At 43.2% G+C, this 21,509-nt stretch overlaps 1 protein-coding gene across 16 annotated transcripts in view; it reads right to left on the bottom strand.

Annotated features, from left to right (window-relative positions):
• Window positions 1-21,509, bottom strand: part of LOC310689984 (uncharacterized protein) — a 94,994-nt gene that overhangs the window by 49,625 nt on the left and 23,860 nt on the right. For 3 of the 16 annotated variants that reach the window (XR_014517733.1, XR_014517734.1, XR_014517735.1), the window contains exon 3: window positions 15,565-15,713. The exons of 12 other annotated variants lie outside the window; for them this stretch is intronic. The gene's annotated coding sequence lies outside the window, so the exon portion shown is untranslated. Of the gene's footprint in view, window positions 1-15,564; window positions 15,714-19,929; window positions 20,004-21,509 lie in introns of those variants that run through there. One more of the 16 variants, XR_014517745.1, reaches the window with a different exon arrangement.

Genomic DNA, 21,509 nt, shown 5'->3' with positions numbered 1-21,509 from the left:
ATTATGTTTTTATATATTCTGGAAGCCACCCAGAGTGGCTGCAGCAACCCAGTCAGATAGGTGGGGTATAAATAAAGTTAATAGTAGTAGTATTGAATAGGACATCCCTACTTTCATAGGAGAAACGTTGGAGGGTAGGGGATGGCTGAACCATTGCCACATAGATAGGGTGATGAAGTTGCAATGGGCAAGTCAAAGCCCTCAAGTTGTTCTTCCTAAACTGCCTCCGTCCAGTATACCTGGACACTGAGGTCCAGCGCCTAGGACCTTCTGGCGGTTCCCTCGCTGCGAGAAGCCAAGTTACAGGGAACCAGGCAGAGGGCCTTCTCGGTAGTGGCACCCGCCCTGTGGAACGCCCTCCCACCAGATGTCGAAGAGAAAAACAACTACCAGACTTTTAGAAGACATCTGAAGACAGCCCTCTTTAGGGAATCTTTTAATGTTTAACAGACCATTGTATTTTAATATTTTGTTGGAAGCCGCCCGGAGTGGCTGGGGAAACCCAGCCAGATGGGCGGGATATAAATAAGAATAATAATTATTCCTGTGATAACACTCTCCAAGTCAGGTGGTTTAAAGCAGCCGTAATTTCTGTACCAGAACTTTGCATGTGATGTCCTGGCTCTTAACTAGACTACTGTAGTACACATTACATTAGGCTTGAAAATGATTTAAGAACTGCTGGCACAGAACAAAGCAGCAATGCCAAATTTAGGTAGTTCCCCACACACAGGGCACCGAGCTCAGAAGACGCAAATTTGAGAATATCCATTTGAGGGTGTCAAATGTTCGGCTTTCACAGGGCACCATATTACAAGAGATTACCAAAATCTGCCTCTGACGGCAGCACACATCTTGGCAAGTGCGGGCAGGAGAAGGCATCGGGGGACCAGCCAAGATACAAGGCAGAGCAATAAGAGACAGAAGAGCAGCTGTGACAAAACATTAGCATGGGTGTGTCAGCAATGTGCTTTCGTCACAGTGAAACTGCTGGCAAGACAGGACAGATAATGTGAGCACACACACGAGAGGCACGATTGCCCAGAGTAGGGCAAAGACTGTGGCAGCAAAGCCCAACAATCCCAAATCTGGAGTCCATAATCTAAAATAATAATCCAGTCAGGGGGACAGGAATGGCACTTGGCACTGTCAGCTAAGCTTATAAACGATGACGTAAGAAGATGGCATTCTTTCCCGCTCACCCTCTCTAAACATAGTTTCTGTGTCGCCTCCAGCCAAAGCCCCATAAACAATGTTGGGTGAGAGTTTTACTCAGAGTACAGCCATTGAAATTAATGGACCTAACTTTAGTCAAGCTCATTAATTTCAGTGGGTCAACTCCGAGTAAAACAGTCGAACATCACCTTTCAGCTTCCCAAGTTTGTCTCCACCTGGCTGTTATAGACAACTCTTTCTACAGTACAGTGGTACCTCTGGATGCGAACGGGATCCATTCCGGAGCCCCGTTCACATCCTGAGCAGAACGCAACCTGCGTCTGCGCATGCACATGATGTCATTTTGAGTGTCTGCCCATGCGTGAGTGACGAAACCCAGAAGTAACCCATTCCGTTACTTCCAGGTCGCCTTGGAGCGCAACCCAAAAACGCTCAACCTGAAGCAACTTTAACCCAAGGTATGACTGTAGTAGATTTATCGTCCATGTGACTGAGCATGCATCCCATTTCAGGGGGCCCTATCCACTCACCTAAACGAACGCGACGGAGTGTTTTCCGTTTCTAATAAATTATGCACATAGAAAGATAAAAAGAAAACACTTCTCTTCATCCAAAAATGAACATCATTTAAAGAAACAAAATGAAAGAAAATTTAGTCATAGAAATTATAAATGTTTTCTTCAACATTTCTACCACACACAAATTGTTTGTAGTCACATCTCTGAGGTAATGATATATACCGGTATACTCAGGGTCTCGTCAACCACACAGAGCCCCACTTCTACATTTACTACAGGTACCTCCAAATCTGCCACTGTTTACGTTACACGTTTAGAATCTTCTGCTAAGTTCTCCTGATAATAGATTTCCAAAGAACTACCGCTTTTGTTAAAAACACATATTGCCCCAATCCCACTGACAAACCCACTTATCCAGAATCCACCACTGATGGAAAAGCTCAATGCACATAAATCAGTTCACATGTGGGACACCTTCTCACACTTAAGGCACTTCCCCACAGTCAGCAAATGCATAACCAGTGGAGAATGTGTCCATCAGGCATACCCACAACTTCCACACAGCCCACTCACACATGCTTTTAATGTGCTGAGAGGCCATTTTTGGACAAGAAGCAGCTCTAGTCAAGGGTTAGGGAACCTGTGGGCCATCACCACTGACCATTTGGCTGTGTTGGGTGGAGCGTATGGGAGTTGGACTCCAGCAGCATCTGTTCCCCATGCATGCTCTTGTCTAGGAGAGCAGTCACTAAGGCTTGGTTCACACATGCATGCTCCTGGCAGGATGCCTAACTGCAACATCAAATGATGACTGACATGTGTGAATGACCTATCACAGATCTAGCACCCCACTCAAACCTTTGAAGGTATCCAAAATTACCTCAAACAGAATGCTTCCAGCTTTAGATTAGATAGGTGGAGGATCCAAAGGTCGCTAGTAACAGTCAATTTGGCTCACACATGTCACTTTAGGTGATGTGTAATGAAGTACTATATATGACATGATATATTGGTGAAAGTCTCAGATTATGCCACCAGAGTGAGAGATTCCAGAAATATATATTTCGTAAGTCTAAGAATGACCAAAAATATGAGTCTCCTTAACACACCTGACTCATAGGCCTAGCTGGTATCTGGGACTCAGAAAATGTCATTTACTGTCAGTGACTGACTCAACAGATGTACATTCCTGTCAGTCACTTTTTTGTTTACATCTACCCTTGGTTTGCAACTGGCTTGTACTGACAGTCTTAGGTAGGCAACTATGTGACCTTACGACCGTTCAGAGATGGCTTTCGCATGGAAGCATCTGTCGCAAATCCAGCCGGGATAAAATAAGTCCGCAGCTCTGCAGCTTGCCAGGCTGATGATACTTGAGACAACATTTGTTCCCAAGTCACGCACATTCTGGACTCTTGTTCTCATGTGGGGAATGGGGAGAAATATATTTGATGAGACAGCACAGGGCCATCATACCTCAGCTGTGAGACTTATTTGGCCCCCTTCCAGGGCTAATATATGGTAAAGGATTAGAATACACATAATGGGCGCAGCTCAACTTTGAGGTGATAAGATCTTCCTACATAAAGCATGTGGGGCAGCTCTGTGATATTGTGTTCTCTGTTCTAATACAGTTTCCCTTGGGAAACGCCAATGGATTAGCAAGTCCTAGAATGCTTACAGCTGACCCACCCACAGAGGGAATCTCTAGTGTGCGGGGAATGTGGGATAGGACTCGAGACTGATTTTCATGGAGATGTCATACATCACTTGCCGTCTTTAACATAGAAATACCAAGACAGGAAGAGCCAATCAGAATAAAGCAATTTGAACAGAAATTAGAAGCAAACTGTCCCCCCCCCCCCAGTAATTCTAGCACTCTAGTTTCACACACACCCCAGGCAACTGATGGTCATCTCAGAGATGAGAAAAGCAACAGCCTGACCACTACTTTGTATATATTGTTCTCGGATGAAAGTAAATGACAATCTCTGACAAAATCTCGAATTGCTCCTATTGCTAGCATGCCCTGGGTTTAATGCACAGATTAAAACTTGGCCAGTTTTTAGTCCCCAAGTATCACATCAAACATTAAACAAGCCAGGCAGAATCTGCTGGTCCAATACAGGCCCGGCGTCAGCATTTGCTTGCTGGCAGCTGCTGGGGCTCCAATGCCCTGGCTCATTACACCAGGCAGCTGGGGCTGGGAGCCATCCATCATTTTAATTATGCCCACAATGCCTCTGGCATAGCACTGCTCCAGGGCATTGTGAGAAAGGAACACAGCAGCCCCTGTGAACGTTGGCTGGTAAGCAGGCCTATGTACAAGGGGGAACCACGGGAGGGCACTTTGCTACAGACCACCTGAAACCAGACAGCCCCAGTTCAAATCCTGTTCACAAAAGCATTTCCACAGTCCTACGATCCTAAACCTCATCTAGCAAGATTTATATACTACTTAATCAACAAAACCCTCTAAGCAGTTTACATAAAACAAAAGGAGGACATAAGGAGAGCCCTGTTGGTCAGGCCTAAGGCCAAATGTGGTCCAGTGTCCTGTTTTTACAGAGGTTCCTGGAGGAAGTCTTTATTTGTGCAGCTTGTTCTTCCTGTCCAACTGCAGAACCTTACATTTGTCCTTATTGAAGTTCATTTTGTTAGTTTTGGCCCAGTTCTCTAATCTGTTAAGGTCATCTTCAATAGCACACAGCACCATCACAAAGCATTTCAACAGTGGCCATATTTGGAGACTAGCAAATAGATGTTTGCTTGTGGTTTTCCTCTCCAAGTTAGCAGGAAGGGTGTTTGAGTAGCTATCCCTGGCAGCTATAAAGTGATCATAACTGCCAGAAATATTAGGTTAAATCCTGTGAGGTGCTGAGATGTGCTTGCAACGTACAGCGCACAGCAAAAAGCTGTGGTTGCAAATATCCCAAACTACTGTATACTGCAATGTGTGCGAACTGCAAACTGCAAATTGTGGAATTGATTTGTGTATCGGTTCATTTCTCTTGCAACACACAAACCAATGTTCATCACGAAATGTTCACAAAATGGAATTCTATTGACTTAAAGTGATCAATGTGTGTGTGTATATATATATTTAAAATGTGCTGCGTTATGGCACTTTATACATAGAATTGCATTTTATATGTACTTATAATGCCCAAATTATGAAGGATTATTTAGTAATCAAAATGATTATTGTAATAAGCTGAATTGGTTATTGCATAGCTTGTTCTTCTAGTTTACTGGAGTATAGAAATATTGCACATATTACATTAAAACCACCAGGTAAAGGTAATAAACCTGCTTCTGTGTTACTCATTACAGATCACAATAGTCACAGATCAATTGCTTGATCTAAAACACCATTCCCATTCTTAGATATGACAGGGGAAAGTCTAAAAATGAAAAACTATTTTAAGAATCCACTACATTGAAAACTAGGCATTTTCCAAAATGGTTCTACAGCCATCATGCGTATAACATATCTACAGTCACCTAAAAGGGGACATTCTCATCACATTTTACCATTTTCTTATCAATAACATCAGTAAGCACCCCATAAGGGACGCGGGTGGCACTGTGGGTTAAACTACAGAGCTTAGGACTTGCCGATCAGAAGGTCGGCGGTTTGAATCCCTACAACGGGGTGAGCTCCCGTTGCTCGGTCCCTGCTCCTGCCAACCTAGCAATTCAAAAGCACATCAAAGTGCAAGTAGATAAATAGGTACTGCTCCTGCAGGAAGGTAAACGGCATTTCCATGTGCTGCTCTGGTTCGCCAGAAGCGGCTTAGTCATGCTGGCCACATGACCTGGAAGCTGTATGCCAGCTCCCTCGGCCAATAAAGCGAGATGAGTGCCGCAACCCCAGAGTCGGCCATGACTGGAGCTAATGATCAGGGGTCCCTTTACCTTTAAGCACCCCATATTTTAAAAGACTCAAAACTAAAAGTATCGTCCTGATCCCCTGGCCTACCTGCCCAAACCAAGTCCAGAATCTGGTCAGTCAGCATCTGCAAAGTCCACAGTCCAAGATTCAAAGGCCAAAGGTCAGGAAACGAGGTTCAGGGTCAATCCAATTCCGAAGTCAGGATGCAGTCCAGTGTCACACCCAAAGAAGAAGCCCATGGTGGTCCAGGAGTATTTAAGCAAGGGCAGTTGAGCAGACACAGCACCTCAGCTCTGCTTCCCCTTTGTACTTTGCCTGCTGATTGCAGCATCTGTGCTTGATGAGGCTTGTGACCCTCACCTGCTCTCAGCTTGCCCCACCTGAGGAATCACAGGCCTCCTACCCACCTGGGGAACTAGGCTGCTAGCCCTGGTCTGCCTCTGATTCCTAGAGTGCCCTGCCTGCTGTTCCCTACGTCTCAGCACCTGCTGTGTTCATGGGGATGGGGGCCTCTCTGGTTTTGGCGAGGGGTACCACTGCTCAGCTTCCTGTGCACCGGCCCCTAGCCCCTCATCATCCTCTGTCACCCCATGACAACCTCTAGGGGGGAAGTGGGGCAGATTGATACAGAAAAATTCAATCTCTATATTTTATGTAACAAAAATGAGTCAAATAATATTTTTTTTTTTTGCTTGATGCGTGGCATAACTAATGGATATTATAACAGCAATCAGAAGAACCATTAAAGTTAGAAGATAATGAGCATACAATGACTTCAGTAAAAAAATGGCTTTTGTATCATTCTGCTTATTTAAAAATCCTGATTACTTGCTTTTGGTATTTTGGTATTTTAAAATCTTAACTAAACGACGTAAAACAGTGTTGGAACACTTTTACATTTCATGTGATTTTTTAAGTTGGCTGTCCTAAAAATGCACCTGCTCTCATCAAACGCCAACGGCTAATTGGCGGGCGGCGCGGTTGCAACTGTTGTACTCACACATGTATAGGCACATTTTCGTGATGTTGCGACACAAATAACATTTCCCGATATTGAAATATTGTGGGTGTATCAATGTGCCCCGTGCATCAATGTGCCCCGCTTCCCCGCTCCCTAGCTCCCAAAGTTCTGCCAGTTCATGCCAAGTATAAATTGGCAGGTTCTGCTTGGAACTTCATGGCTGCCATGACAACCAGGGGGTGTCTCAATATATCGTGGACCCAATTCATGTGGCATGACGCACCCTAGACCTGCTTTCTTTTCTTTTTGCTTTGTAAATGGAAAACTTGGAGATGAAGATATGTGGAATCCACGGGATCCCGGAGTGCTCTTAGAGGACTTCCCAGCTGGCATGACTGATGCCCCTGCTGAGGTCACAGTCTAACTGTGGAATGGTGAGACAGAAAGGACCACTGAGTGCATCACTCCCAAGCACTCTCTCTGGGTTTCTGGAGGTTGTAGAGTTCCCTGGTTCTCAGAGGAGCTCAGAAGGAAATGGCTGTAATTCAGTGGTAGAGCATGCAGAAAGTCCCAGGTTGGGCTGGAAATGATACCTGTCTGAAACACTGGAGAGCTGCCCTTTATCTTCCAGATGAAAGAAATTGATTCAGTTTCTCTGCAATCTCGTTACCCTCCTTTGTGTTCATTCCCTTATGATTGAAAGGTTCAACCACCTCCCTAGTCAATCTCCTGCTACATTTAAAGAATTTGTTGTTTGTAGCAATGCGCTCCTCGATTTCCTTTCTCACATCCCTTACTGTCCGCTTGCATTTCTTTTGCCAAGGTTTGCGCTCACTTTTGTTCTCCTTATTTGGACAAGACTTCCATTTTCTAAAGGAAGCCTTCTTGTCTCCGATAGCTTCTTTGACCCTACTCATTCACAACACAGACACCTCTGCTTGGCCCTCATATCGTTTTTGATTTACAGTATGCATTGAAATAAAAGTTTAAATGAAGAGCACTTGTTGTTTATCATCTTATTACAATATTTGTTAATTTTGATGTCATAAAATACAGTCGTAGGGACGCAGGTGGCGCTGTGGGTTAAACCACAGAGCCTAGGACTTGCCAATCAGAAGGTCGGCGGTTCGAATCCCCGCGACAGGGTGAGCTCCCGTTGCTCAGTCCCTGCTCCTGCCAACCTAGCAGTTCAAAAGCACGTCAAAGTGCAAGTAGATAAATAGGTACCGCTCCGGCAGGAAGGTAAACAGTGTTTCCGTGCGCTGCTCTGGTTTGCCAGAAGCGGCTTGGTCATGCTGGCCACATGACCCGGAAGCTGTATGCCGGCTCCCTCGGCCAATAAAGCAAGATGAGCGCAGCAACCCCAGAGTCGGTCACAAGTGGACCTAATGGTCAGGGGTCCCTTTACCTTTAAAATACAGTCGTACCTTGGAAGTCAAACGGAATCCGTTCCGGAAGTCCATTCGACTTCCAAAATGTTCAGAAACCAAAGCACAGCAGGAAGCTCCTCCAGCTAATCGGAATCTACAGGAGTTCTGTCAGACGTTCAGCTTCCAAAAATAGTTTGCAAACAGGAATACTCACTTCTGAGTTTGCAGGATTCAGTAGCCAAAACATTAAACCTGCAAGGGGACACATTTCATACCTAGTTCTACCCCCAACTTCCTGTTCCTCCTATCTGAACCTGAAAACAAGTCTCTCCTTTGGCAGTGGGTTCTGTGATTCATTGTTTCTTTTGTCTGAATCTCAGGTACAGGACACCTGTTCAAAAGCAAAGAACAAAGACCTGGCTGATGAACACCCAACGCCTGGTCCTTTATAAATATTCTTATACACAGCACATGCTCTCCAAGACAGCTAACAGGCCTCCCTTGGTAGTGATGCTAAAATTCTGGGCAGCAAGCAATGTCTTTTCTGTGCATTGTAAAAAGTGACTTTTTGTAGTGTCAGCTTTTTTCAGACCTTGTCAGGTTACAACTGAAAAAAAAGTTGTCTCAAGAAGAAACCTGGGAAGACTGAGAAATCTTGAAAAAGACAGACCGCGGGGACTCTTCTCTCATGTCCTAGTATAACCTACTATAACCCTGAAGGAACAAATCAAATATAGCTTTCAAACTTCTCCAGCTAAACATTTTTATCCCCCCCCTTTCCTGATCCCTCCCCTACCCATTTTTGCTGATTTGCTGAGAGAGCAAGATATTAAATTGTTATCAGTTGATTCTCTCTGGCAGTATCTCTTGGTCTCATATCAAGAAATGGCTCAGCACATTCAGAAGAGACATTCAAAAATCAGTGTCATTATGGGTGATCAAAAATAAATAATGTCACATCAGCCATTTTGCTTTCACTCAGCAGTGAAATGGGGAAACTGTAGTTGAGTTGGCTTCATCCGGTGGCAATCAAGCTCATGGCCTCTTTCAGCTAGATTTGATGGAGTAATTTGTTTTACAATGCATTTCATTTGAGTCCAAAAGAAATATTTTTATACTTCAACACAGCTCATTGGTAGACCACAGACATTCACTGGAATGAAGGCATGAGAGTGAGCTTGGGTGAATTGGCCACAGTTACAGTATTAACTTGCAAGGCTCTTCAACAAGCATCGATATTCCCTAATTTTCTTAACTCCAGTGTGGGTACCCTAAAGGTTGAGAAGACAACTGTCTCTCCGTTTCAGACAACACCACTCTAGCTCAACTTGCAGGATCAACCATCTTATTGATCCATGTTTTCATTGTGTGCTTACCTCAAAAGTGAGCTGGGGCCTCCCTGTCTGCTCTACTGCACTCCGCAGGGCAGCATAAATTGAAATTGAATTGAAATCGAAATACTTTATTGTCACTTGTACAACTTGTATACAGTGAGATTAAACGAGTACCCCCCACTCAGCTCTCTTAGTCTTAATTCCCCTCGTTTACTGACGCACACCCACCAAACCCGAATGTCAGTTGCCCTGTTGTTATCTTTTCATTCAGCAGCCTAACAGCCCACGGATAGAAGCTGTTCTTTACCCTGTTGGTGCGACTAATCATGCTTCTATACCTTCTGCCTGAGGGCAGGAGATCAAGAAAGTGCCGGCCAGGATGTGAATCATTCCTGAGAATTTTCCTCACTCTCCTGAGGCAACGTTCTTCTGCTGTTTCATCCAGCAGATTCACAGGACAGCCCATAATAGCTTGTGCTGTATTCACCACCCTCTGTAGGCACTTCCTATCAGATGATGTCAGACCAACGTACCACACCATGATGCAGTATGAAAGGACACTTTCTATTGCTGACCGGTAGAAGGAGATCATCAAATGTTGATTGGCATCGTTCTTTCACAATACTCTGAGGAGATGGAGTCTCTGTTGGGCTTTCTTAATCACCTGGGTTGTATTTATTTTCCAAGTAAGGTCTTCACTGAGATAAACTCCTAGGAATTTAAAGGAGGAGACTCTCTCCACACAGCCCTCCCTGATGTACAGCGGGGCTAGTTCTCCTCTCTTCCTCCGAAAGTCCAACACCATCTCCTTTGTCTTGCTGATATTAAGGTGCAAGTTGTTCCCTAGGCACCATGTAGATATTTTTTGGACCTCCCCTCTATATGCTGAATCGTCTTCACCTATTAAACCCATTATGGTGGTGTCATCTGCAAACTTAATAATTGCAGTAGGTGGGTCAGATGATACACAATCGTATGTATTCAATGAATACAGGTAGGGACTTAGCACACATCCCTGTGGTGTGCCAGTGCTGATTTTTAAGGAATTAGATGTTACATGTCCAATCCTCACTGTTTGTGTCCAATCTATCAGAAAGTCTTTAATCCAGTCACAGATGGTAGAAGAAAGGTTCATGTCAGTCAGCTTTTTAATGAGGATGTCCGGAAATGGAGGGGTCGTCAACTTTTGGGGGCTAGTGGGCACATAAGAAAGTACAGTGCACACCAGTCACAAAATGGCCGGGACGAGCTGAATAGAAAGATGGAACCATCTCTCACACACTGTGGATGTTTTAGGGGGTATTTTTTGACACATTTCATAAGCACAATAGAAGGTCCTAGTCTAATCCTTAGGCTAGACTCTTCAGGAACCAAGGGAAGCTTTCTTCCCACATCTACCCCAAGCTGTCTAACCAAGGAAAGTAGGTTGGAACACTGACATTATATATTTGCATCAAACCTTTCCATAAGGTAAAGGGACCCCTGACCATTAGGTCCAGTCGTGGCCGACTCTGGGGTTGCGGCGCTCATCTCGCTTTACTGGCCGAGGGAGCTTCCAGGTCATGTGGCCAGCATGACTAAGCCGCTTCTGGTGAACCAAAGCAGTTTACCTTCCCACCAGAGTGGTACCTATTTATCTACTTGCACTTTGACATGCTTCCAAACTGCTAGGTTGGCAGGAGCAGGGACCGAGCAATGGGAGCTCACCCCATTTTGGGGATTCGAACTGCCATCCTTCTGATCGGCAAGTCCTAGGCTCTGTTGTTTAACCCACAGCGCCACCCACATCCCTAACCTTTCCATACCCTCCAACATTTCTCTGATGAAAATAGGGGTGTCCTATTCTAATAATAATAATAATAATAATAATAATAATAATAATAATAATATCCTGCCCATCTGACTGGGTTGCTTCAACCACTCCGGGCAGCTTCCAACATATATAAAAACGTAATCAAGCATTTAACATTAAAAAAACTTCTAAAGGTTGTAAAGTTACTTATCTCCTCGGCTCGGGAGTCGCATAACTCCACATCCTCCAACATTTCTCCGATGAAAATAGGGACGTCCTATGGAAAAGCGGGGCATTCCAAATCAAATCAGAAACTGGGATGGCTTCTGTAAATCTGGGACTGTCCCTGGAAAATAGGGACACTTCGAGGCTCTGTCTTTTAGGAGCTCAATCAAGACTGCGTGCATTACCATACTATACCCGTTTATATCTTTGTTGTAGCCCTGTGAACTGGGCTAGGCTGAATTAATATATGTACTTAAGCAGCACTTCTTGCCAGTAGATTGTGGGGTGGTGAAGCAAGGGCCTCAATCCACTTGCAGCATACTAAGCCCAGGAAATCCTGTTGTCATTTCTGCCTTTAGCCATTATTTGGGCTGAAAGGATTTAAACAATCAAAGTGAAGATTGAGAAACTGACAAGATTAAACTCCCAATCACAAAAGGGCATGCAAATACAGTCATTGTCACTTTCCATGCTAGTCCAAGTCACCTGCGCAGGTGAATCTACCTCTGGTTCCCTGCCCGGGCCCTGATTTCCACCATGGGAAATTGAGCAATTATGGGAGGAGTATTTTTGTGGGTGCTGGTCATTTCTCAAAGGAAATGGCTTGACACAGCGGAGCAAACAGATTTTCTGGTGTGATTTCAGATCTCAGATGTGGAGCTGGGCAAGTTAGCTGACTGAACCTTAAACATTCTGAACTTCCTTCACACAAGTCCCCTGAGAGAAAAGTGAAAACACAGTTAGCATCATGCAGGGAGCCTTGCCTGGCAGAAGACAATCTTCCGCAGCGTATAAGGGAGTGATGTTAGCACACAGAAAAAGAGAGGAACACAAACTTTCCCGGATGAAAAATACAGCACTTTAAAGAGGATGAACAAACTCCCGCTGATTCCCCACACTCTGCACAGCAGTTCTGACCCTAGCCAGCTCTGCAAGCACAAAGAAAAGAAATAGTGGAAATAAACTGTTTATGCGCAGGGACCAGGTCTCATCGAGTAAGTTTGTTCAGAAATAACAAGATGGAGGCAATAAGAAAGGAGGTCTGCTGTTCGAGAGGAGCAATATTTCTAAGGCAGGAATTCCTATTGAGCAAACATTCAAGAGCAGTGAAAATACAGAGGGATTTCCCAATTATTAAAAGTGCATGTTTATTTTATCAGATTTTGAACAAACTTGGGGAGCTGATGAATGAGGGGGAGGAGGAAGAATCCTTGAAAGATCAGTACTGTATAAGGCCAAGGATTTACAGATTTATTCTGTTTACTCATGTTTGGACAATATGAGATGCCTACATTAAAGTAAGTCTCATTTAATTCAATGAGGCTTTTCCCCAGATAAGTTGGTCTAGGATGGCTGGGGTGGGTAATTTTAGGACGGCACATAGTGTCCTCTCTGCCATCCTCTGCTGGGGGTGGGAAAAACTCTGCTGAAGGTGTTTGGGACAATCTTGTGCAATGGTGCAAGGCTTTGCACATCGCCTTTGTGGAAGTTGTGGCTTGAGAATTGCTTCCTGGATTGACAAAATCATTTCATGCCGTAAAACATTAAACTGCTTTTAAATTTGGCATATTCTAGGAAGCAGCTGTTGCTACTGGTGCTGGCCTGCTTTAGGAAACAGCAGGAGGCATTTGTGTCTAAGGATTCTGCTAATGACCTGAAATGCTGTATAAAACCTCCTTCATCTCCTGGCTCAAAACCTCAAAAGCAGTGTAGGGAGGAAGAGCAGACTACACCCTTTCAGGTATAATAAAGAACTTTGTTTTTGGACTCAAAATAGCTTCATTTGGTCTGGGCTTTTTTGCATGGATGGATGGAATCATAGAATCATTCCATGGATGGTGGAATCATGGTGAATTCCAACACCTCTTTTTATTATTATAGAAAAACAGCACTGAATATAATGTATGCATTCTAAGCAGCAATGTCAAATTATACCCAATGGTGAACTCCACAACCCCTAAAAAATACAAAAGTCTCAGAATCTAAGTTTCAGAGTTCTGGTGCAATGCAATGAACTCTATGATCCAAAAGGAACGTGAAATATGGGCTCCTTGGAAAGGAGTTTCCCTATGCTAAATGGTAAACTCCTTTTGAAAATTAAGGGAGATTCAAAAGCAGATTGTGATATGACCTGGATCAGCTGTTCTAAGAAAAAAGTCAACCCGAAGCCTCACTGGGCCGGCAGAAGTCACTGGCCTCAAGCAGCTGTTTGGATTCCATCCATTGTATGCTGTTTATTAATAGGCCTTTCGAGCTGCTTCTTAAGCCTTGTTCATACATGTTTGGACATAATTTCATTACTGTACAGTTGGTGGCTGGCAGCTGACTTTACTGGAAAATCTGGCGTTTGAAGAGATCGAAAATCTCTATCTGCAGTGTTGATGCAATATGGCCGATCCACACACAAGCCATCTGTTGAGGCTGTAGCCATGTGTGCACTAGCTGTTAGTTTCCAGGTCTAGTGCAGATTGTGAAATTTTATTTGAATTGTGAATTCTTTTTTTAAAAAAAACAAAACAAAAACTCAACACCTGTTTTTAAAGAGAAGAGACATGCTAGAATTATATCAACTTGAGTCTCATTTTTAGACATATAATTTTGAAGTCTCTCCTCTTAAACTCCCCTGTGGTGAGCTGGCTCCAAAAATTGTAATGTTATGTGCAACTACGTTCTACCTCAGCTGCGTGACACGTCTGCTTGATGAGCAAAATCAGAGAGCCCTAAAAGACAGTGTATCAAGAAACGCCGCCTGCTGTCATTGAGGCCACCCACTGGATCTCAAGATTGTGGCTTCTTATTTTTGTGACTCACGTCACGGAATAGATAATTGACAGCATATATTATGCAGTTACCATATGAGTTCACACCAGTAGTTCCCCAATTATCCCACATATTGAAAAAGATATATAGATTGTCGGGCAGGGATTTTTCTTTTCTTGCTGAAAAACTTTTTCTAACAGTAAATGTAACTTCAGGTAAATGAAGCTCCTACTTTATTGCTCCTGAGGAGAATGTTTCGCACTTGTTTCAGCAACTTTGGAACAGTGCTCTGAGAGATAGGAGGGATTTGTCCAAAGGTGAACACAGATTAAAGAGGACCCACCAATTATAGGGATCAAGCTGGCAAGAGCAGACCAGCTGAGATGGATGAAAAGACCACAGGATGCAAAACGACAAATGGTGCTTACGGAACAAAGTCGGGTTCAGGTGCTAAACATTTTCCTAAAGAACCCTATGTATGCAGACCATGGAAGGGGCATGTCCACAGTTGAAGATATCACTTCAAACAAATGATGGGTATGAGTGTGGTAACTGAAGAATATCCAAAGCCGGTAGGTTCTAGGTCAGATTCTACTTATTCCATGAGACTATCTTAAAAAGCAGAGACATCACTTTGCCAACAAAGGTCCATTATAGTTAAAGCTATTTTTCCCCCAGTAGTGATGTATGGAAGTGAGAGCTGGACCATAAAGAAGGCTGATCGCCGAAGAATTGATGCTTTTGAATTATGGTGCTGGAGGAGGAGGAGCCAAAGAAGATGGCGGCTGTAACAACTTCTCCCATGGACTGCAAGAAGATCAAACCTATCCATTTTTAAGGAAATCAGCCCTGAGTGCTCACTAGAAGGACAGATCCTGAAGCTGAGGCTCCAATACTTTGGCCACCTCATGAGAAGAGAAGACTCCCTGGAAAAGACCCTGATGTTGGGAAAGATGGAGGGCACAAGGAGAAGGGGATGACAGAGGAAGAGATGGTTGGACAGTGTTGTCGAAGCTACCAGCATGAGTTTGACCAAACTGCAGGAGGCAGTGGAAGACAGGAGTGCCTGGAATGCTCTGGTCTATGGGGTCACGAAGAATCGGACACGACTAAATGACTAAACAACAACAAGGTGGAATCTACACACATATAAAAAACACTGTGATAATGCTTTTTTAAAATAAAAAATGATTTGAAAAATACATTGAATTTGGCATAGCTCACTTTCACCATCTAGAATCACGTTTGTATATTGCACTTTACAACACATTTAAAATGTTTTATTTGCAGCTGTATAGCTAAGTCTTAATATTGGCATCTGATTCTTGTGCCAGCTCCCCACCCCCTGTGATGCCAAGAACATCAGGAAAACACCATTACTTTCGGCACACGAAAATACTGGAAAAGCCTGCAACAACCATATGAAAGCTGCGCTAGGCCTCAAGCACCACTCTTAGTGATGGAGGGGAAAGGGAGATTGATTCTCAAGTGAGATCAGTAATAATGGGCAATGTTACCCGAAGGATAGCTTACCTGCTTTGATCAATTTTCCTTGTATTGTTTAGCCATGAGAGGCCACCATGGACAGCGTTCTCAGTTCTCATGAGGCAAAGGTAAAACCCCAAAGGTCTAGTTGATGTCCATCACAAACTGATGACTTCCAGGATGAATGTTTTAGTGCCCTAAGGCAAAAAGGTTGGAAGCAATGTGTCAGGGAACTGACATCAGAGCGAGAGGCGAAGGGGAGGCTCACAGATGATGCTGGCGAAGGACCCAGCAGCAGGGGGAGAAACAGCTCAGTAGAGGGGGAAGCTAATCAGCGCAACACCAGGGAGAAAGGGGGGGCAGATGGGGGAATCAGAGAGAGGGCTTCAGGACTCTTCACTGGACATCAGTGAGGAGAGCCCAGGTCCTCCGCTGCCCACGCCCTCCCTGCGCAGAAGACTCCCGCGCAGTGAGAGAAGGAGGAGACTGGGTGTCAAACAACTTTTATGTTGGAAGAGGTTCAAGAAACGCCCACTGACGGATTCTGCCAGCGATTGAGGCAGCCGCGATGAGCAAGGGCTGTGCAGTCAGAAAGGTTTAACAAGGCAAATTAGCCTAGAGAGGCACCAGTTTACGCACGAGTAACTCATAGCCATTACACAATGGATTTACTTAATGACATTTAAATAAAAATGTGTATTACCAGTAACTCAGTCAACAAGCTTTTTTAAGACAAAGAAATAAATTTGAGGTGACTTTTAGTTAAATAAAGAAAAGCAATTAATTGTTAAAAAGAAAGACCATCTGTAATGTTTCCTCTTTTTTATCTCTTATTTCAAGTAATAAAAAAGGAATTTTAAGAACACTTCAAAGCATAACCTTCCTTTTTAGCCCACAAATAAAGGGTTACCCTCACCAGTCAATATTGGCCACTGCTGAGGAATCAGCTAGTCTGAAATCCCCACCCCAATAGTGATCTCCATCAGGGGAGAAGAGTGCTACTGGTGGGGGATTCCAGCAATAGATTCCTGAAAAAGGTCATTCCAGGGGTGGTGTAGAATTGGGCTGGCCATGAATGTGCTGGATCCAACTTCTGGAAAGGGGCCCAATTAGTTGCATAATCCATTAATTTTGGCCCTCATTTTCACTGTATACCTACTAATGTTGTAAAAGGATACCAGCAACTTCAGATAGGAGATAAACCAAGGAAATACTGCCTGAGTCATCTGAAATCTCCTTCTTATGTAAATTTAGGATGTGAACAATGGATAATTAATATATTTCAATGGGTGGAGATTGGCACACTGTAGAATTTCCATCTCAGAAGATCTACGTTTTTAGCATTTTAAATAGACACAAAAAGTTGAGAGTCTGTTGAGAATCTGAAAATAGAGTTCAATGAATCACTCTAAAAGTTTTTCAGCCAGCAATACTAGAAAATTACATTGGCATTATGACTGAAGCCAATTTTATAACCGTTCCTTTAGTCAAAATGGCTAAACGAATGAATACATTGCTTTCCCTTAAATATTTCTTGAAATACAATTTCATTTCAAACCAGTTGTGTTTTGCCCATTCACAATGTAAACCTATCCATGCCTACTTAGAAGTAAGCCACATTGAATTCAATAGTATTTAGATCCAGTTAGGTGTATATAGGTTTTCAGTCAGTCTTTCAGTCACCCTGAACCAGCAAGTGCAATTCATGGTTGTTGTTGATACAGATGTGAATATACATCTTGGTGGATCTCCCCAGTTGGATCACACTGCTCAGCCTAACCACGTTGGACCTGATGAAGTTGTCTTCTGATGCAAATGGGACCACTAATTGGTAAACATTACCTGTAACTATGGCCAATGTCTAGTGCAGGGGCAGAGAACCTTTTTCATCTGGTTGGTTCTATTGCCTTCTGAGAAAAATGGCTACATGCCAGAGGCAGACAAGGCCAGAGGTGAGTGGAACAAGGTATCAGAAGATACCTTAGGACACTAGGCTAGTTTCTAAGCACACCCACACTCCCATCTCTATCCTCCACCCAATCAAGAAGCATTATCAGAGTTCAAGGAGACATCACCAGACAAAAGCACTTGAAGAAGGTGCAATGCAGAGTCCATGAGGGGTGTGGCCTGAGAAGAGGCTGTGTGGTCTGGGGAGGACCCTAGTTCCCCTTCGCCATTTAGCTTCTCTATGATATCTTAAAAATGCATCTTAAAAAGCAGAGACATCACCTTGCCAACAAAGGTCCGTATAGTTAAAGCTATGGTTTTCCCAGTAGTGATGTATGGAAGTGAGAGCTGGACCATAAAGAAGGTTGATTGCCAAAGAATTTATGCTTTTGAATTAGGGTGCTGGAGGAGACTCTTGAGAGTCCCATGGATTGCAAGAAGATCAAACCTATCCATTCTTAAGGAAATCAGCCCTGAGTGCTCACTGGAAGGACAGATCCTGAAGCTGAGGCTCCAATACTTTGGCCACCTCATGAGAAGAGAAGACTCCCTGGAAAAGACCCTGGTGTTGGGAAAGATTGAGGGCACAAGGAGAGAAGGGGATGACAGAGGACGAGATGGTTGGACAGTGTTCTCAAAGCTACGAACATGAGTTTGACCAAGCTGCGGGAGGCAGTGGAAGATAGGAGTGCCTGGTGTGCTCTGGTCCATGGGGTCATGAAGAGTCGGACACGATTAAACAACACATGATATAATGTCTATTTACTTCTTTTGTCACAATATCTGTCCCCTGTTTTCCTCGCCTTTTTGTTTTACTTTTGCCCACAAGAGACACAGAGGAATCAATGCATGACAGAGTTAAGTTCTGAAGGCTGACTGTCAAGCTGTTTTATGAACAGGAAGGTACTGATTGCCTGACTCCATCAAATCATTCCTGATAAGTGGCCAGGTGAGATTCTATAATGAATGACTTCGGGTGGCGGGAAAGTGCGACAGGATAACCGTAAAAGGAAACAAAATGGATTAAAGTCTGAAAGGCTCTTTCTGTACTCGGCACTTTTAAATTAATATCCCTTATTAGATGTCAAGTATATGACAAACATGCTACTGGGTTATTTATATGTTTTATAACATGGACCATTTGTAGAAAAATGTATGTCTGAGATCAGGCATTATGAACCATAAACTGTGGTCTGAGGAAAGCAAGAAAGACTGGAGCTGGTAGCCTTCCTATTGTTATTCAGTCCATCTCTCAGGCCCTGATGTTGTGCTTTCATTAATTTTTCTATTAACTTTCCCCATCAATGTGATTAAAGATTCATTAATCTGAAGCAAAGGATAAAAGTGAAATAAAGATTGGATCAAACCCATTTCACGCACTCAGATTAGAGCCAAATATTCAGGCTTTATAAAGATGTCTGGTGTAGCCATAAAACAGATGTGTGTGCAAAGGGTTTTGTTGCTGTTCTAATGTTCAAGCCAAAGATGGCCCAATTAAATCTCCACTTTGACTTCATTTGCAACCGCTCGGCTCAGCTCTCTTCAACCTCATCAGTAGGATTTATAATTGCATATATTGCTTCAAATAAAATAAAGTACTAGCAATTAACTGAGGCTGCAGTTCTGTGCCCGTTTACTTGAGAGTAAATGTGGATCCAATGGGGCTTACCTGAGTAAGCATGCATATGATTCTGTTGCATGCCATGGACTCCTTTGGTCTACATCAGGGATGGGGGAGCTGTGGTCCTCCAGGAGATATTCTCAGACCTCAACCGCCATCATCCCTGATCATTGGCCATGCTAGCTGGGGCAGATGACGATTAAGAGTCCAAAAGTATCTGGAAAGTCAGATTACTCATCCCAAGTATACATATTAGTGGAGGTTTCCCAAGATACAGAATTTTGCATTATTAATTTAATCCAGAATTTTCCTTAACCTTGTTCAAGACATTCATTGACATTTCGGCAAGGAACAATCCTGATTCCTCCCCACTTTGAACTATTACGGGCGTGGGCTGTGAAAGAAATGAAAGAAATGACAATTTCTGGGGTTGACTGGGAGAAGCCATGGCAATTAAAGTTGCATAGAAATCGATAATAGGCATGTAATAGCTGACAACTGCTCCTATATCACTGTGATGTAGGAAAGACTATGGAATTGTGCCAGAATCCATAACTGAGAGACTGGGGATGTGCTAGGTTTCTCTATTCTCTGTCACATCCCAGTCATTTAGCCTCACAGTCCTTCACATGTTGGACAGGCAAGGTCTGTGGAATGGTGCAGAAGACACTCTCTAAGACAGTTTAACTTCTTACAGAAATTTGACAGCAATCTGGTGAATGGGTCGGTTTTAATAAGCTGCTGAGAAGCAGAGGCAGGCAAATTGAACTCTACCCACCTCAAAGCTTGCTGCCCAGTGATGGTGTGACTCCCGTGGGGGTCACCTCAAGGGGGAGACAGAAAAGTGGGTCATGCCCTTGATGTCTTTCCTTCTGGGGCACCATTGCATCCCATAAAACTGGCAGATGGTGGAGGGACCCTGGTTGAGAGAGGCAGGAAAATGGAGATATCTCAGGGAGAGAGACTCAGAAAGGAAAGGAAAGCTTTCAGGTGAAAGCTGGGAGGGTCTGTCATTATCTGGGGTGGAGGGATTACACTCTAGTTTTGTACAGGGAGATATATGCACTTGTATATTATTTCTGCACTTTAGCTCTCCTGCTGTTGATTTTCACCTCCTTTATTGTTCAGGAGCTTATTGTTATTAGATACATACTCTGTTTTATAGGTGCACCTGAAATAAGTAGGTAATTACAGTGTCTCATAATTTTAAGTTTTTCACAGAGGTTATAGAGTTTATTGTTGGGATATTCTACACAATTTCACATAGCTGCTTAGTATATATTCATTATGGACTATTATGTAGTTGTATAACTTTTAGATATTGGTATTGTATAGAGATTATATTTAGAGTGACTTTTTTTTTTTACGTTCTATGTTGTAAACCACTCTGTGGTTTACTGTAGAAGGTGCGAGGCTATATCTCCACCAGCAGAGGTAAATAAGCAACAGTCTTAGGTTGCAATCCTATACTACTTCCCTGTGAGTCAGTTGCATGGAATTCAATGGCATTTACTTTTGAGTAGACATGTACTGAGTTGTGCTGTGAATGTAAGGTAGGTTTGTGGCGCTGGTGGATCTAGGGATCTTTATGCCTTAATTTTCAGTCAGCATGACTAAAAATCAGATTTATGGCTCTCTGGTGAGAATTCAAAGTAGATTTAGCTAAAATATTTGCTTATGAGGTGCTCTTGAGTAAATCCTTGGATCTGAAAAGGGTGGGGGAAATGAGACTGTGGGCATTAGACCACTTTTCAGCACCTTGGAGAGCAAGCAGGCCATGGGAGTATGACTTATGTTGCCACTTGGCACTGAAGATAAAAATGAATGGAAGCCATTGGGCCCCATGGTGGCCCATTGAGAAAGCTTGCTTTGGATAAATTCTGTGTCCCTTATCCAATTTTGCCACTAGACCTATCATCTTCCCCAAGGCCCGATAGGATTCAATATTTTAAACCGAGCCTTCACTTTTCTTTTCCTTTATGTATACAATTCTGTTTTAATAGTGACAGCAAAGGTGAGAACATAAAAAAGGCTGATATGTGTTGGACAGCAGAATGAGTGAATCAGTAAGGTAGCTGTACAGATGTTGATTAGATGTTTATCTGCAACTCATTTATTATGAATATAGTTACTTGAGTATCATTGTTAAAATAACACGGCTAAGGAAAAGTTATTATTTTAAAAGTGGAAATTGATAAAAACTGTTTTAAAAGAAGAAATTCTGTCTGACATGAGTGTGCTGTGAGCACATGAAGAATGCCTCGCTATTTGATAACTCTCCTTTGTTTGGTATGAAATAAAAGCTACTGCTTCCGAGAGGACACCTGCACAGCTGAATGTGCAGCAGTATTCAGAGAGAGGAATCCATTCACAACCTCTTTGGAGTGCAAGTATTGTCAAATTTACCAAAGTCAATTTTTAAGGC

This window comes from Podarcis liolepis, assembly GCF_965112155.1.
Source record: "Podarcis liolepis genome assembly, chromosome: 12".
Classification (NCBI taxonomy): domain Eukaryota; kingdom Metazoa; phylum Chordata; class Lepidosauria; order Squamata; family Lacertidae; genus Podarcis; species Podarcis liolepis.
This window is presented reverse-complemented; position numbering and strand designations above follow the sequence as displayed.